The 15175-nt window shown below is 52.8% G+C and overlaps 12 non-coding genes across 12 annotated transcripts; all 12 read left to right on the forward strand.

Moving 5' to 3' along the window:
• Positions 1-70: 70 nt before the first annotated feature.
• On the forward strand, positions 71-152 carry TRNAS-GCU (transfer RNA serine (anticodon GCU)). The gene has a single exon. It is a non-coding gene; the product is annotated as a tRNA-Ser (tRNA).
• Positions 153-1339: 1187 nt separating this feature from the next.
• On the forward strand, positions 1340-1421 carry TRNAS-GCU (transfer RNA serine (anticodon GCU)). The gene has a single exon. It is a non-coding gene; the product is annotated as a tRNA-Ser (tRNA).
• A 1187-nt stretch (positions 1422-2608) lies between these two features.
• On the forward strand, positions 2609-2690 carry TRNAS-GCU (transfer RNA serine (anticodon GCU)). Its single transcript has one exon. It is a non-coding gene; the product is annotated as a tRNA-Ser (tRNA).
• A 1189-nt stretch (positions 2691-3879) lies between these two features.
• TRNAS-GCU (transfer RNA serine (anticodon GCU)) lies at positions 3880-3961 on the forward strand. Its single transcript has one exon. It is a non-coding gene; the product is annotated as a tRNA-Ser (tRNA).
• Positions 3962-5148: 1187 nt separating this feature from the next.
• Positions 5149-5230, forward strand: TRNAS-GCU (transfer RNA serine (anticodon GCU)). Its single transcript has one exon. It is a non-coding gene; the product is annotated as a tRNA-Ser (tRNA).
• A 1190-nt stretch (positions 5231-6420) lies between these two features.
• Positions 6421-6502, forward strand: TRNAS-GCU (transfer RNA serine (anticodon GCU)). The gene has a single exon. It is a non-coding gene; the product is annotated as a tRNA-Ser (tRNA).
• Positions 6503-7689: 1187 nt separating this feature from the next.
• TRNAS-GCU (transfer RNA serine (anticodon GCU)) lies at positions 7690-7771 on the forward strand. Its single transcript has one exon. It is a non-coding gene; the product is annotated as a tRNA-Ser (tRNA).
• Positions 7772-8958: 1187 nt separating this feature from the next.
• Positions 8959-9040, forward strand: TRNAS-GCU (transfer RNA serine (anticodon GCU)). The gene has a single exon. It is a non-coding gene; the product is annotated as a tRNA-Ser (tRNA).
• A 1188-nt stretch (positions 9041-10228) lies between these two features.
• On the forward strand, positions 10229-10310 carry TRNAS-GCU (transfer RNA serine (anticodon GCU)). The gene has a single exon. It is a non-coding gene; the product is annotated as a tRNA-Ser (tRNA).
• A 1186-nt stretch (positions 10311-11496) lies between these two features.
• On the forward strand, positions 11497-11578 carry TRNAS-GCU (transfer RNA serine (anticodon GCU)). The gene has a single exon. It is a non-coding gene; the product is annotated as a tRNA-Ser (tRNA).
• Positions 11579-12758: 1180 nt separating this feature from the next.
• Positions 12759-12840, forward strand: TRNAS-GCU (transfer RNA serine (anticodon GCU)). Its single transcript has one exon. It is a non-coding gene; the product is annotated as a tRNA-Ser (tRNA).
• Positions 12841-14026: 1186 nt separating this feature from the next.
• TRNAS-GCU (transfer RNA serine (anticodon GCU)) lies at positions 14027-14108 on the forward strand. The gene has a single exon. It is a non-coding gene; the product is annotated as a tRNA-Ser (tRNA).
• The last annotated feature ends 1067 nt before the right edge of the window (positions 14109-15175 follow it).

Below are 15175 nucleotides of genomic sequence, written 5' to 3' on the forward strand. Positions count from 1 at the left end.
TGCCGGAATCTGGCTAAGCCCTTCTCAAAAGCCACAGACAAGAAACGGCCCAAGGTTCTAGGTTACACATGACGAGGTGGCCGAGTGGTTAAGGCGATGGACTGCTAATCCATTGTGCTCTGCACGCATGGGTTTGAATCCCATCCTCGTCGGTAGTTTAGTTCGTAATCAATGTAAACGTGCTTAACGTAAAGCATTTCATGGCACAAAGGTCTTGTACACATAGAAAAAAAGGCACTGTCAACCTGGACCTAGACATTCTACCTCCCTTCCATGCCCCCTCCTCGGCCCAATCCACAGCTCTCCCCTCTGCACTCAGTCAGACCCACCCTGTCCCACTTTTGTACTCCCCTCTGTCCACAGCTTTAACTTCTGTGCGAGCCGCCCCCCCCCAATACCCCCCAGCTCCAGCCCCCGCATTCCTGTTACGCCCTGCACTGCCCCCTGCACCCACTCTGCACTTGACTGGGTTGCAAAGGATGTGCACCACGTGAGGCGCTGTGGCTTAGTTGGTGAAAGCGCCTGTCTAGTAAACAGGAGATCCTGAGTTCAAATCTCAGCAGTGCCTGCCGTGGAGTCTTTCCATTTATAACGTTTTCAGTTTTGCGCAAGCTTAATGGCAGCCTTGAGTCTCCCAAGCGTGGTAGGTTTCCAACCCAGTGCTAGCTTGAGGGAAGACCTTGCCTCCAAAGATTTGAAAAATTCTCACAAAGAGCTATCCCCCAAGTGGGGCGCTGTGGCTTAGTTGGTGAAAGCGCCTGTCTAGTAAACAGGAGATCCTGAGTTCAAATCTCAGCAGTGCCTGCCGTGGAGTCCATCCATTTCTAACATTTTCAGTATTGCGCAAGCTGAATGTCACCCCTCAGTCTCCCAAGCGTGGTAGCCCACCGACCCAGCGCTGGACCCAGGCAAGACCCTGCCTCCAACGACTTGAAAAATTCCCACTGTACATATCAGCCTATCAGGCTAAAGATCAGTCCTGGGTGCCCTTTTGAATGCAGGGGACTTATTCTTTGGAGGGAGCCCGCCTTCCCATCAACATTCTGGAGCACAGGACAATTCAGGCCTCCCTTCAATGTTGCATACCTCTTCTTCTGTGAGAACCTCAGATGGGAATCCAGTTGGACAATGCCATGGCTATGGCCTACGTCAATCACCAAGGGGGTCACCGAAGGTGGTGCCTCTCAGAAGGAAGCATATTGCCCCAGGAGGACGTGGTGCTCAGACATACTCAGTCTCCTGGCTGACTCTCCGTGCGCCCTCCCAGATTGCCGGAATCTGGCTAAGCCCTTCTCAAAAGCCACAGACAAGAAACGGCCCAAGGTTCTAGGTTACACATGACGAGGTGGCCGAGTGGTTAAGGCGATGGACTGCTAATCCATTGTGCTCTGCACGCATGGGTTCGAATCCCATCCTCGTCGGTAGTTTAGTTCGTAATCAATGTAAACGTGCTTAACGTAAAGCATTTCATGGCACAAAGGTCTTGTACACATAGAAAAAAAGGCACTGTCAACCTGGACCTAGACATTCTACCTCCCTTCCATGCCCCCTCCTCGGCCCAATCCACAGCTCTCCCCTCTGCACTCAGTCAGACCCACCCTGTCCCACTTTTGTACTCCCCTCTGTCCACAGCTTTAACTTCTGTGCGAGCCGCCCCCCCCCAATACCCCCCAGCTCCAGCCCCCGCATTCCTGTTACGCCCTGCACTGCCCCCTGCACCCACTCTGCACTTGACTGGGTTGCAAAGGCTGTGCACCACGTGAGGCGCTGTGGCTTAGTTGGTGAAAGCGCCTGTCTAGTAAACAGGAGATCCTGAGTTCAAATCTCAGCAGTGCCTGCCGTGGAGTCTTTCCATTTATAACGTTTTCAGTTTTGCGCAAGCTTAATGGCAGCCTTGAGTCTCCCAAGCGTGGTAGGTTTCCAACCCAGTGCTAGCTTGAGGGAAGACCTTGCCTCCAAAGATTTGAAAAATTCTCACAAAGAGCTATCCCCCAAGTGGGGCGCTGTGGCTTAGTTGGTGAAAGCGCCTGTCTAGTAAACAGGAGATCCTGAGTTCAAATCTCAGCAGTGCCTGCCGTGGAGTCCATCCATTTCTAACATTTTCAGTATTGCGCAAGCTGAATGTCACCCCTCAGTCTCCCAAGCGTGGTAGCCCACCGACCCAGCGCTGGACCCAGGCAAGACCCTGCCTCCAACGACTTGAAAAATTCCCACTGTACATATCAGCCTATCAGGCTAAAGATCAGTCCTGGGTGCCCTTTTGAATGCAGGGGACTTATTCTTTGGAGGGAGCCCGCCTTCCCATCAACATTCTGGAGCACAGGACAATTCAGGCCTCCCTTCAATGTTGCATACCTCTTCTTCTGTGAGAACCTCAGATGGGAATCCAGTTGGACAATGCCATGGCTATGGCCTACGTCAATCACCAAGGGGGTCACCGAAGGTGGTGCCTCTCAGAAGGAAGCATATTGCCCCAGGAGGACGTGGTGCTCAGACATACTCAGTCTCCTGGCTGACTCTCCGTGCGCCCTCCCAGATTGCCGGAATCTGGCTAAGCCCTTCTCAAAAGCCACAGACAAGAAACGGCCCAAGGTTCTAGGTTACACATGACGAGGTGGCCGAGTGGTTAAGGCGATGGACTGCTAATCCATTGTGCTCTGCACGCATGGGTTCGAATCCCATCCTCGTCGGTAGTTTAGTTTGTAATCAATGTAAACGTGCTTAACGTAAAGCATTTCATGGCACAAAGGTCTTGTACACATAGAAAAAAAGGCACTGTCAACCTGGACCTAGACATTCTACCTCCCTTCCATGCCCCCTCCTCGGCCCAATCCACAGCTCTCCCCTCTGCACTCAGTCAGACCCACCCTGTCCCACTTTTGTACTCCCCTCTGTCCACAGCTTTAACTTCTGTGCGAGCCGCCCCCCCCCCCAATACCCCCCAGCTCCAGCCCCCGCATTCCTGTTACGCCCTGCACTGCCCCCTGCACCCACTCTGCACTTGACTGGGTTGCAAAGGATGTGCACCACGTGAGGCGCTGTGGCTTAGTTGGTGAAAGCGCCTGTCTAGTAAACAGGAGATCCTGAGTTCAAATCTCAGCAGTGCCTGCCGTGGAGTCTTTCCATTTATAACGTTTTCAGTTTTGCGCAAGCTTAATGGCAGCCTTGAGTCTCCCAAGCGTGGTAGGTTTCCAACCCAGTGCTAGCTTGAGGGAAGACCTTGCCTCCAAAGATTTGAAAAATTCTCACAAAGAGCTATCCCCCAAGTGGGGCGCTGTGGCTTAGTTGGTGAAAGCGCCTGTCTAGTAAACAGGAGATCCTGAGTTCAAATCTCAGCAGTGCCTGCCGTGGAGTCCATCCATTTCTAACATTTTCAGTATTGCGCAAGCTGAATGTCACCCCTCAGTCTCCCAAGCGTGGTAGCCCACCGACCCAGCGCTGGACCCAGGCAAGACCCTGCCTCCAACGACTTGAAAAATTCCCACTGTACATATCAGCCTATCAGGCTAAAGATCAGTCCTGGGTGCCCTTTTGAATGCAGGGGACTTATTCTTTGGAGGGAGCCCGCCTTCCCATCAACATTCTGGAGCACAGGACAATTCAGGCCTCCCTTCAATGTTGCATACCTCTTCTTCTGTGAGAACCTCAGATGGGAATCCAGTTGGACAATGCCATGGCTATGGCCTACGTCAATCACCAAGGGGGTCACCGAAGGTGGTGCCTCTCAGAAGGAAGCATATTGCCCCAGGAGGACGTGGTGCTCAGACATACTCAGTCTCCTGGCTGACTCTCCGTGCGCCCTCCCAGATTGCCGGAATCTGGCTAAGCCCTTCTCAAAAGCCACAGACAAGAAACGGCCCAAGGTTCTAGGTTACACATGACGAGGTGGCCGAGTGGTTAAGGCGATGGACTGCTAATCCATTGTGCTCTGCACGCATGGGTTCGAATCCCATCCTCGTCGGTAGTTTAGTTCGTAATCAATGTAAACGTGCTTAACGTAAAGCATTTCATGGCACAAAGGTCTTGTACACATAGAAAAAAAGGCACTGTCAACCTGGACCTAGACATTCTACCTCCCTTCCATGCCCCCTCCTCGGCCCAATCCACAGCTCTCCCCTCTGCACTCAGTCAGACCCACCCTGTCCCACTTTTGTACTCCCCTCTGTCCACAGCTTTAACTTCTGTGCGAGCCGCCCCCCCCCAATACCCCCCAGCTCCAGCCCCTGCATTCCTGTTACGCCCTGCACTGCCCCCTGCACCCACTCTGCACTTGACTGGGTTGCAAAGGATGTGCACCACGTGAGGCGCTGTGGCTTAGTTGGTGAAAGCGCCTGTCTAGTAAACAGGAGATCCTGAGTTCAAATCTCAGCAGTGCCTTCCGTGGAGTCTTTCCATTTATAACGTTTTCAGTTTTGCGCAAGCTTAATGGCAGCCTTGAGTCTCCCAAGCGTGGTAGGTTTCCAACCCAGTGCTAGCTTGAGGGAAGACCTTGCCTCCAAAGATTTGAAAAATTCTCACAAAGAGCTATCCCCCAAGTGGGGCGCTGTGGCTTAGTTGGTGAAAGCGTCTGTCTAGTAAACAGGAGATCCTGAGTTCAAATCTCAGCAGTGCCTGCCGTGGAGTCCATCCATTTCTAACATTTTCAGTATTGCGCAAGCTGAATGTCACCCCTCAGTCTCCCAAGCGTGGTAGCCCACCGACCCAGCGCTGGACCCAGGCAAGACCCTGCCTCCAACGACTTGAAAAATTCCCACTGTACATATCAGCCTATCAGGCTAAAGATCAGTCCTGGGTGCCCTTTTGAATGCAGGGGACTTATTCTTTGGAGGGAGCCCGCCTTCCCATCAACATTCTGGAGCACAGGACAATTCAGGCCTCCCTTCAATGTTGCATACCTCTTCTTCTGTGAGAACCTCAGATGGGAATCCAGTTGGACAATGCCATGGCTATGGCCTACGTCAATCACCAAGGGGGTCACCGAAGGTGGTGCCTCTCAGAAGGAAGCATATTGCCCCAGGAGGACGTGGTGCTCAGACATACTCAGTCTCCTGGCTGACTCTCCGTGCGCCCTCCCAGATTGCCGGAATCTGGCTAAGCCCTTCTCAAAAGCCACAGACAAGAAACGGCCCAAGGTTCTAGGTTACACATGACGAGGTGGCCGAGTGGTTAAGGCGATGGACTGCTAATCGATTGTGCTCTGCACGCATGGGTTCGAATCCCATCCTCGTCGGTAGTTTAGTTTGTAATCAATGTAAACGTGCTTAACGTAAAGCATTTCATAGCACAAAGGTCTTGTACACATAGAAAAAAAGGCACTGTCAACCTGGACCTAGACATTCTACCTCCCTTCCATGCCCCCTCCTCGGCCCAATCCACAGCTCTCCCCTCTGCACTCAGTCAGACCCACCCTGTCCCACTTTTGTACTCCCCTCTGTCCACAGCTTTAACTTCTGTGCGAGCCGCCCCCCCCCCCCAATACCCCCCAGCTCCAGCCCCCGCATTCCTGTTACGCCCTGCACTGCCCCCTGCACCCACTCTGCACTTGACTGGGTTGCAAAGGATGTGCACCACGTGAGGCGCTGTGGCTTAGTTGGTGAAAGCGCCTGTCTAGTAAACAGGAGATCCTGAGTTCAAATCTCAGCAGTGCCTGCCGTGGAGTCTTTCCATTTATAACGTTTTCAGTTTTGCGCAAGCTTAATGGCAGCCTTGAGTCTCCCAAGCGTGGTAGGTTTCCAACCCAGTGCTAGCTTGAGGGAAGACCTTGCCTCCAAAGATTTGAAAAATTCTCACAAAGAGCTATCCCCCAAGTGGGGCGCTGTGGCTTAGTTGGTGAAAGCGCCTGTCTAGTAAACAGGAGATCCTGAGTTCAAATCTCAGCAGTGCCTGCCGTGGAGTCCATCCATTTCTAACATTTTCAGTATTGCGCAAGCTGAATGTCACCCCTCAGTCTCCCAAGCGTGGTAGCCCACCGACCCAGCGCTGGACCCAGGCAAGACCCTGCCTCCAACGACTTGAAAAATTCCCACTGTACATATCAGCCTATCAGGCTAAAGATCAGTCCTGGGTGCCCTTTTGAATGCAGGGGACTTATTCTTTGGAGGGAGCCCGCCTTCCCATCAACATTCTGGAGCACAGGACAATTCAGGCCTCCCTTCAATGTTGCATACCTCTTCTTCTGTGAGAACCTCAGATGGGAATCCAGTTGGACAATGCCATGGCTATGGCCTACGTCAATCACCAAGGGGGTCACCGAAGGTGGTGCCTCTCAGAAGGAAGCATATTGCCCCAGGAGGACGTGGTGCTCAGACATACTCAGTCTCCTGGCTGACTCTCCGTGCGCCCTCCCAGATTGCCGGAATCTGGCTAAGCCCTTCTCAAAAGCCACAGACAAGAAACGGCCCAAGGTTCTAGGTTACACATGACGAGGTGGCCGAGTGGTTAAGGCGATGGACTGCTAATCCATTGTGCTCTGCACGCATGGGTTCGAATCCCATCCTCGTCGGTAGTTTAGTTCGTAATCAATGTAAACGTGCTTAACGTAAAGCATTTCATGGCACAAAGGTCTTGTACACATAGAAAAAAAGGCACTGTCAACCTGGACCTAGACATTCTACCTCCCTTCCATGCCCCCTCCTCGGCCCAATCCACAGCTCTCCCCTCTGCACTCAGTCAGACCCACCCTGTCCCACTTTTGTACTCCCCTCTGTCCACAGCTTTAACTTCTGTGCGAGCCGCCCCCCCCCAATACCCCCCAGCTCCAGCCCCTGCATTCCTGTTACGCCCTGCACTGCCCCCTGCACCCACTCTGCACTTGACTGGGTTGCAAAGGATGTGCACCACGTGAGGCGCTGTGGCTTAGTTGGTGAAAGCGCCTGTCTAGTAAACAGGAGATCCTGAGTTCAAATCTCAGCAGTGCCTGCCGTGGAGTCTTTCCATTTATAACGTTTTCAGTTTTGCGCAAGCTTAATGGCAGCCTTGAGTCTCCCAAGCGTGGTAGGTTTCCAACCCAGTGCTAGCTTGAGGGAAGACCTTGCCTCCAAAGATTTGAAAAATTCTCACAAAGAGCTATCCCCCAAGTGGGGCGCTGTGGCTTAGTTGGTGAAAGCGCCTGTCTAGTAAACAGGAGATCCTGAGTTCAAATCTCAGCAGTGCCTGCCGTGGAGTCCATCCATTTCTAACATTTTCAGTATTGCGCAAGCTGAATGTCACCCCTCAGTCTCCCAAGCGTGGTAGCCCACCGACCCAGCGCTGGACCCAGGCAAGACCCTGCCTCCAACGACTTGAAAAATTCCCACTGTACATATCAGCCTATCAGGCTAAAGATCAGTCCTGGGTGCCATTTTGAATGCAGGGGACTTATTCTTTGGAGGGAGCCCGCCTTCCCATCAACATTCTGGAGCACAGGACAATTCAGGCCTCCCTTCAATGTTGCATACCTCTTCTTCTGTGAGAACCTCAGATGGGAATCCAGTTGGACAATGCCATGGCTATGGCCTACGTCAATCACCAAGGGGGTCACCGAAGGTGGTGCCTCTCAGAAGGAAGCATATTGCCCCAGGAGGACGTGGTGCTCAGACATACTCAGTCTCCTGGCTGACTCTCCGTGCGCCCTCCCAGATTGCCGGAATCTGGCTAAGCCCTTCTCAAAAGCCACAGACAAGAAACGGCCCAAGGTTCTAGGTTACACATGACGAGGTGGCCGAGTGGTTAAGGCGATGGACTGCTAATCCATTGTGCTCTGCACGCATGGGTTCGAATCCCATCCTCGTCGGTAGTTTAGTTCGTAATCAATGTAAACGTGCTTAACGTAAAGCATTTCATGGCACAAAGGTCTTGTACACATAGAAAAAAAGGCACTGTCAACCTGGACCTAGACATTCTACCTCCCTTCCATGCCCCCTCCTCGGCCCAATCCACAGCTCTCCCCTCTGCACTCAGTCAGACCCACCCTGTCCCACTTTTGTACTCCCCTCTGTCCACAGCTTTAACTTCTGTGCGAGCCGCCCCCCCCCAATACCCCCCAGCTCCAGCCCCCGCATTCCTGTTACGCCCTGCACTGCCCCCTGCACCCACTCTGCACTTGACTGGGTTGCAAAGGATGTGCACCACGTGAGGCGCTGTGGCTTAGTTGGTGAAAGCGCCTGTCTAGTAAACAGGAGATCCTGAGTTCAAATCTCAGCAGTGCCTGCCGTGGAGTCTTTCCATTTATAACGTTTTCAGTTTTGCGCAAGCTTAATGGCAGCCTTGAGTCTCCCAAGCGTGGTAGGTTTCCAACCCAGTGCTAGCTTGAGGGAAGACCTTGCCTCCAAAGATTTGAAAAATTCTCACAAAGAGCTATCCCCCAAGTGGGGCGCTGTGGCTTAGTTGGTGAAAGCGCCTGTCTAGTAAACAGGAGATCCTGAGTTCAAATCTCAGCAGTGCCTGCCGTGGAGTCCATCCATTTCTAACATTTTCAGTATTGCGCAAGCTGAATGTCACCCCTCAGTCTCCCAAGCGTGGTAGCCCACCGACCCAGCGCTGGACCCAGGCAAGACCCTGCCTATAACGACTTGAAAAATTCCCACTGTACATATCAGCCTATCAGGCTAAAGATCAGTCCTGGGTGCCCTTTTGAATGCAGGGGACTTATTCTTTGGAGGGAGCCCGCCTTCCCATCAACATTCTGGAGCACAGGACAATTCAGGCCTCCCTTCAATGTTGCATACCTCTTCTTCTGTGAGAACCTCAGATGGGAATCCAGTTGGACAATGCCATGGCTATGGCCTACGTCAATCACCAAGGGGGTCACCGAAGGTGGTGCCTCTCAGAAGGAAGCATATTGCCCCAGGAGGACGTGGTGCTCAGACATACTCAGTCTCCTGGCTGACTCTCCGTGCGCCCTCCCAGATTGCCGGAATCTGGCTAAGCCCTTCTCAAAAGCCACAGACAAGAAACGGCCCAAGGTTCTAGGTTACACATGACGAGGTGGCCGAGTGGTTAAGGCGATGGACTGCTAATCCATTGTGCTCTGCACGCATGGGTTCGAATCCCATCCTCGTCGGTAGTTTAGTTCGTAATCAATGTAAACGTGCTTAACGTAAAGCATTTCATGGCACAAAGGTCTTGTACACATAGAAAAAAAGGCACTGTCAACCTGGACCTAGACATTCTACCTCCCTTCCATGCCCCCTCCTCGGCCCAATCCACAGCTCTCCCCTCTGCACTCAGTCAGACCCACCCTGTCCCACTTTTGTACTCCCCTCTGTCCACAGCTTTAACTTCTGTGCGAGCCGCCCCCCCCCCAATACCCCCCAGCTCCAGCCCCCGCATTCCTGTTACGCCCTGCACTGCCCCCTGCACCCACTCTGCACTTGACTGGGTTGCAAAGGATGTGCACCACGTGAGGCGCTGTGGCTTAGTTGGTGAAAGCGCCTGTCTAGTAAACAGGAGATCCTGAGTTCAAATCTCAGCAGTGCCTGCCGTGGAGTCTTTCCATTTATAACGTTTTCAGTTTTGCGCAAGCTTAATGGCAGCCTTGAGTCTCCCAAGCGTGGTAGGTTTCCAACCCAGTGCTAGCTTGAGGGAAGACCTTGCCTCCAAAGATTTGAAAAATTCTCACAAAGAGCTATCCCCCAAGTGGGGCGCTGTGGCTTAGTTGGTGAAAGCGCCTGTCTAGTAAACAGGAGATCCTGAGTTCAAATCTCAGCAGTGCCTGCCGTGGAGTCCATCCATTTCTAACATTTTCAGTATTGCGCAAGCTGAATGTCACCCCTCAGTCTCCCAAGCGTGGTAGCCCACCGACCCAGCGCTGGACCCAGGCAAGACCCTGCCTCCAACGACTTGAAAAATTCCCACTGTACATATCAGCCTATCAGGCTAAAGATCAGTCCTGGGTGCCCTTTTGAATGCAGGGGACTTATTCTTTGGAGGGAGCCCGCCTTCCCATCAACATTCTGGAGCACAGGACAATTCAGGCCTCCCTTCAATGTTGCATACCTCTTCTTCTGTGAGAACCTCAGATGGGAATCCAGTTGGACAATGCCATGGCTATGGCCTACGTCAATCACCAAGGGGGTCACCGAAGGTGGTGCCTCTCAGAAGGAAGCATATTGCCCCAGGAGGACGTGGTGCTCAGACATACTCAGTCTCCTGGCTGACTCTCCGTGCGCCCTCCCAGATTGCCGGAATCTGGCTAAGCCCTTCTCAAAAGCCACAGACAAGAAACGGCCCAAGGTTCTAGGTTACACATGACGAGGTGGCCGAGTGGTTAAGGCGATGGACTGCTAATCCATTGTGCTCTGCACGCATGGGTTCGAATCCCATCCTCGTCGGTAGTTAAGTTCGTAATCAATGTAAACGTGCTTAACGTAAAGCATTTCATGGCACAAAGGTCTTGTACACATAGAAAAAAAGGCACTGTCAACCTGGTCCTAGACATTCTACCTCCCTTCCATGCCCCCTCCTCGGCCCAATCCACAGCTCTCCCCTCTGCACTCAGTCAGACCCACCCTGTCCCACTTTTGTACTCCCCTCTGTCCACAGCTTTAACTTCTGTGCGAGCCGCCCCCCCCCAATACCCCCAGCTCCAGCCCCCGCATTCCTGTTACGCCCTGCACTGCCCCCTGCACCCACTCTGCACTTGACTGGGTTGCAAAGGATGTGCACCACGTGAGGCGCTGTGGCTTAGTTGGTGAAAGCGCCTGTCTAGTAAACAGGAGATCCTGAGTTCAAATCTCAGCAGTGCCTGCCGTGGAGTCTTTCCATTTATAACGTTTTCAGTTTTGCGCAAGCTTAATGGCAGCCTTGAGTCTCCCAAGCGTGTAGGTTTCCAACCCAGTGCTAGCTTGAGGGAAGACCTTGCCTCCAAAAGATTTGAAAAATTCTCACAAAGAGCTATCCCCCAAGTGGGGCGCTGTGGCTTAGTTGGTGAAAGCGCCTGTCTAGTAAACAGGAGATCCTGAGTTCAAATCTCAGCAGTGCCTGCCGTGGAGTCCATCCATTTCTAACATTTTCAGTATTGCGCAAGCTGAATGTCACCCCTCAGTCTCCCAAGCGTGGTAGCCCACCGACCCAGCGCTGGACCCAGGCAAGACCCTGCCTCCAACGACTTGAAAAATTCCCACTGTACATATCAGCCTATCAGGCTAAAGATCAGTCCTGGGTGCCCTTTTGAATGCAGGGGACTTATTCTTTGGAGGGAGCCCGCCTTCCCATCAACATTCTGGAGCACAGGACAATTCAGGCCTCCCTTCAATGTTGCATACCTCTTCTTCTGTGAGAACCTCAGATGGGAATCCAGTTGGACAATGCCATGGCTATGGCCTACGTCAATCACCAAGGGGGTCACCGAAGGTGGTGCCTCTCAGAAGGAAGCATATTGCCCCAGGAGGACGTGGTGCTCAGACATACTCAGTCTCCTGGCTGACTCTCCGTGCGCCCTCCCAGATTGCCGGAATCTGGCTAAGCCCTTCTCAAAAGCCACAGACAAGAAACGGCCCAAGGTTCTAGGTTACACATGACGAGGTGGCCGAGTGGTTAAGGCGATGGACTGCTAATCCATTGTGCTCTGCACGCATGGGTTCGAATCCCATCCTCGTCGGTGGTTTAGTTCGTAATCAATGTAAACGTGCTTAACGTAAAGCATTTCACGGCACAAAGGTCTTGTACACATAGAAAAAAAGGCACTGTCAACCTGGACCTAGACATTCTACCTCCCTTCCATGCCCCCTTCTCGGCCCAATCCACAGCTCTCCCCTCTGCACTCAGTCAGACCCACCCTGTCCCACTTTTGTACTCCCCTCTGTCCACAGCTTTAACTTCTGTGCGAGCCCCCCCCCCCCCCCCAATACCCCCCAGCTCCAGCCCCCGCATTCCTGTTACGCCCTGCACTGCCCCCTGCACCCACTCTGCACTTGACTGGGTTGCTAAGGATGTGCACCACGTGAGGCGCTGTGGCTTAGTTGGTGAAAGCGCCTGTCTAGTAAACAGGAGATCCTGAGTTCAAATCTCAGCAGTGCCTGCCGTGGAGTCTTTCCATTTATAACGTTTTCAGTTTTGCGCAAGCTTAATGGCAGCCTTGAGTCTCCCAAGCGTGGTAGGTTTCCAACCCAGTGCTAGCTTGAGGGAAGACCTTGCCTCCAAAGATTTGAAAAATTCTCACAAAGAGCTATCCCCCAAGTGGGGCGCTGTGGCTTAGTTGGTGAAAGCGCCTGTCTAGTAAACAGGAGATCCTGAGTTCAAATCTCAGCAGTGCCTGCCGTGGAGTCCATCCATTTCTAACATTTTCAGTATTGCGCAAGCTGAATGTCACCCCTCAGTCTCCCAAGCGTGGTAGCCCGCTGGACCCAGGCAAGACCCTGCCTCCAACGACTTGAAAAATTCCCACTGTACATATCAGCCTATCAGGCTAAAGATCAGTCCTGGGTGCCCTTTTGAATGCAGGGGACTTATTCTTTGGAGGGAGCCCGCCTTCCCATCAACATTCTGGAGCACAGGACAATTCAGGCCTCCCTTCAATGTTGCATACCTCTTCTTCTGTGAGAACCTCAGATGGGAATCCAGTTGGACAATGCCATGGCTATGGCCTACGTCAATCACCAAGGGGGTCACCGAAGGTGGTGCCTCTCAGAAGGAAGCATATTGCCCCAGGAGGACGTGGTGCTCAGACATACTCAGTCTCCTGGCTGACTCTCCGTGCGCCCTCCCAGATTGCCGGAATCTGGCTAAGCCCTTCTCAAAAGCCACAGACAAGAAACGGCCCAAGGTTCTAGGTTACACATGACGAGGTGGCCGAGTGGTTAAGGCGATGGACTGCTAATCCATTGTGCTCTGCACGCATGGGGTCGAATCCCATCCTCGTCGGTAGTTTAGTTCGTAATCAATGTAAACGTGCTTAACGTAAAGCATTTCATGGCACAAAGGTCTTGTACACATAGAAAAAAAGGCACTGTCAACCTGGACCTAGACATTCTACCTCCCTTCCATGCCCCCTCCTCGGCCCAATCCACAGCTCTCCCCTCTGCACTCAGTCAGACCCACCCTGTCCCACTTTTGTACTCCCCTCTGTCCACAGCTTTAACTTCTGTGCGAGCCGCCCCCCCCAATACCCCCCAGCTCCAGCCCCCGCATTCCTGTTACGCCCTGCACTGCCCCCTGCACCCACTCTGCACTTGACTGGGTTGCAAAGGATGTGCACCACGTGAGGCGCTGTGGCTTAGTTGGTGAAAGCGCCTGTCTAGTAAACAGGAGATCCTGAGTTCAAATCTCAGCAGTGCCTGCCGTGGAGTCTTTCCATTTATAACGTTTTCAGTTTTGCGCAAGCTTAATGGCAGCCTTGAGTCTCCCAAGCGTGGTAGGTTTCCAACCCAGTGCTAGCTTGAGGGAAGACCTTGCCTCCAAAGATTTGAAAAATTCTCACAAAGAGCTATCCCCCAAGTGGGGCGCTGTGGCTTAGTTGGTGAAAGCGCCTGTCTAGTAAACAGGAGATCCTGAGTTCAAATCTCAACAGTGCCTGCCGTGGAGTCCATCCATTTCTAACATTTTCAGTATTGCGCAAGCTGAATGTCACCCCTCAGTCTCCCAAGCGTGGTAGCCCACCGACCCAGCGCTGGACCCAGGCAAGACCCTGCCTCCAACGACTTGAAAAATTCCCACTGTACATATCAGCCTATCAGGCTAAAGATCAGTCCTGGGTGCCCTTTTGAATGCAGGGGACTTATTCTTTGGAGGGAGCCCGCCTTCCCATCAACATTCTGGAGCACAGGACAATTCAGGCCTCCCTTCAATGTTGCATACCTCTTCTTCTGTGAGAACCTCAGATGGGAATCCAGTTGGACAATGCCATGGCTATGGCCTACGTCAATCACCAAGGGGGTCACCGAAGGTGGTGCCTCTCAGAAGGAAGCATATTGCCCCAGGAGGACGTGGTGCTCAGACATACTCAGTCTCCTGGCTGACTCTCCGTGCGCCCTCCCAGATTGCCGGAATCTGGCTAAGCCCTTCTCAAAAGCCACAGACAAGAAACGGCCCAAGGTACTAGGTTACACATGACGAGGTGGCCGAGTGGTTAAGGCGATGGACTGCTAATCCATTGTGCTCTGCACGCATGGGTTCGAATCCCATCTTCGTCGGTAGTTTAGTTCGTAATCAATGTAAACGTGCTTAACGTAAAGCATTTCATGGCACAAAGGTCTTGTACACATAGAAAAAAAGGCACTGTCAACCTGGACCTAGACATTCTACCTCCCTTCCATGCCCCCTCCTCGGCCCAATCCACAGCTCTCCCCTCTGCACTCAGTCAGACCCACCCTGTCCCACTTTTGTACTCCCCTCTGTCCACAGCTTTAACTTCTGTGCGAGCCGCCCCCCCCCAATACCCCCCAGCTCCAGCCCCCGCATTCCTGTTACGCCCTGCACTGCCCCCTGCACCCACTCTGCACTTGACTGGGTTGCAAAGGATGTGCACCACGTGAGGCGCTGTGGCTTAGTTGGTGAAAGCGCCTGTCTAGTAAACAGGAGATCCTGAGTTCAAATCTCAGCAGTGCCTGCCGTGGAGTCTTTCCATTTATAACGTTTTCAGTTTTGCGCAAGCTTAATGGCAGCCTTGAGTCTCCCAAGCGTGGTAGGTTTCCAACCCAGTGCTAGCTTGAGGGAAGACCTTGCCTCCAAAGATTTGAAAAATTCTCACAAAGAGCTATCCCCCAAGTGGGGCGCTGTGGCTTAGTTGGTGAAAGCGCCTGTCTAGTAAACAGGAGATCCTGAGTTCAAATCTCAGCAGTGCCTGCCGTGGAGTCCATCCATTTCTAACATTTTCAGTATTGCGCAAGCTGAATGTCACCACTCAGTCTCCCAAGCGTGGTAGCCCACCGACCCAGCGCTGGACCCAGGCAAGACCCTGCCTCCAACGACTTGAAAAATTCCCACTGTACATATCAGCCTATCAGGCTAAAGATCAGTCCTGGGTGCCCTTTTGAATGCAGGGGACTTATTCTTTGGAGGGAGCCCGCCTTCCCATCAACATTCTGGAGCACAGGACAATTCAGGCCTCCCTTCAATGTTGCATACCTCTTCTTCTGTGAGAACCTCAGATGGGAATCCAGTTGGACAATGCCATGGCTATGGCCTACGTCAATCACCAAGGGGGTCACCGAAGGTGGTGCCTCTCAGAAGGAAGCATATTGCCCCAGGAGGACGTGGT

Source organism: Lithobates pipiens, unplaced genomic scaffold, assembly GCF_037356315.1.
Source record: "Lithobates pipiens isolate NorthernLeopardFrog02 unplaced genomic scaffold, aLitPip1_a1.2 Scaffold_8, whole genome shotgun sequence".
Classification (NCBI taxonomy): domain Eukaryota; kingdom Metazoa; phylum Chordata; class Amphibia; order Anura; family Ranidae; genus Lithobates; species Lithobates pipiens.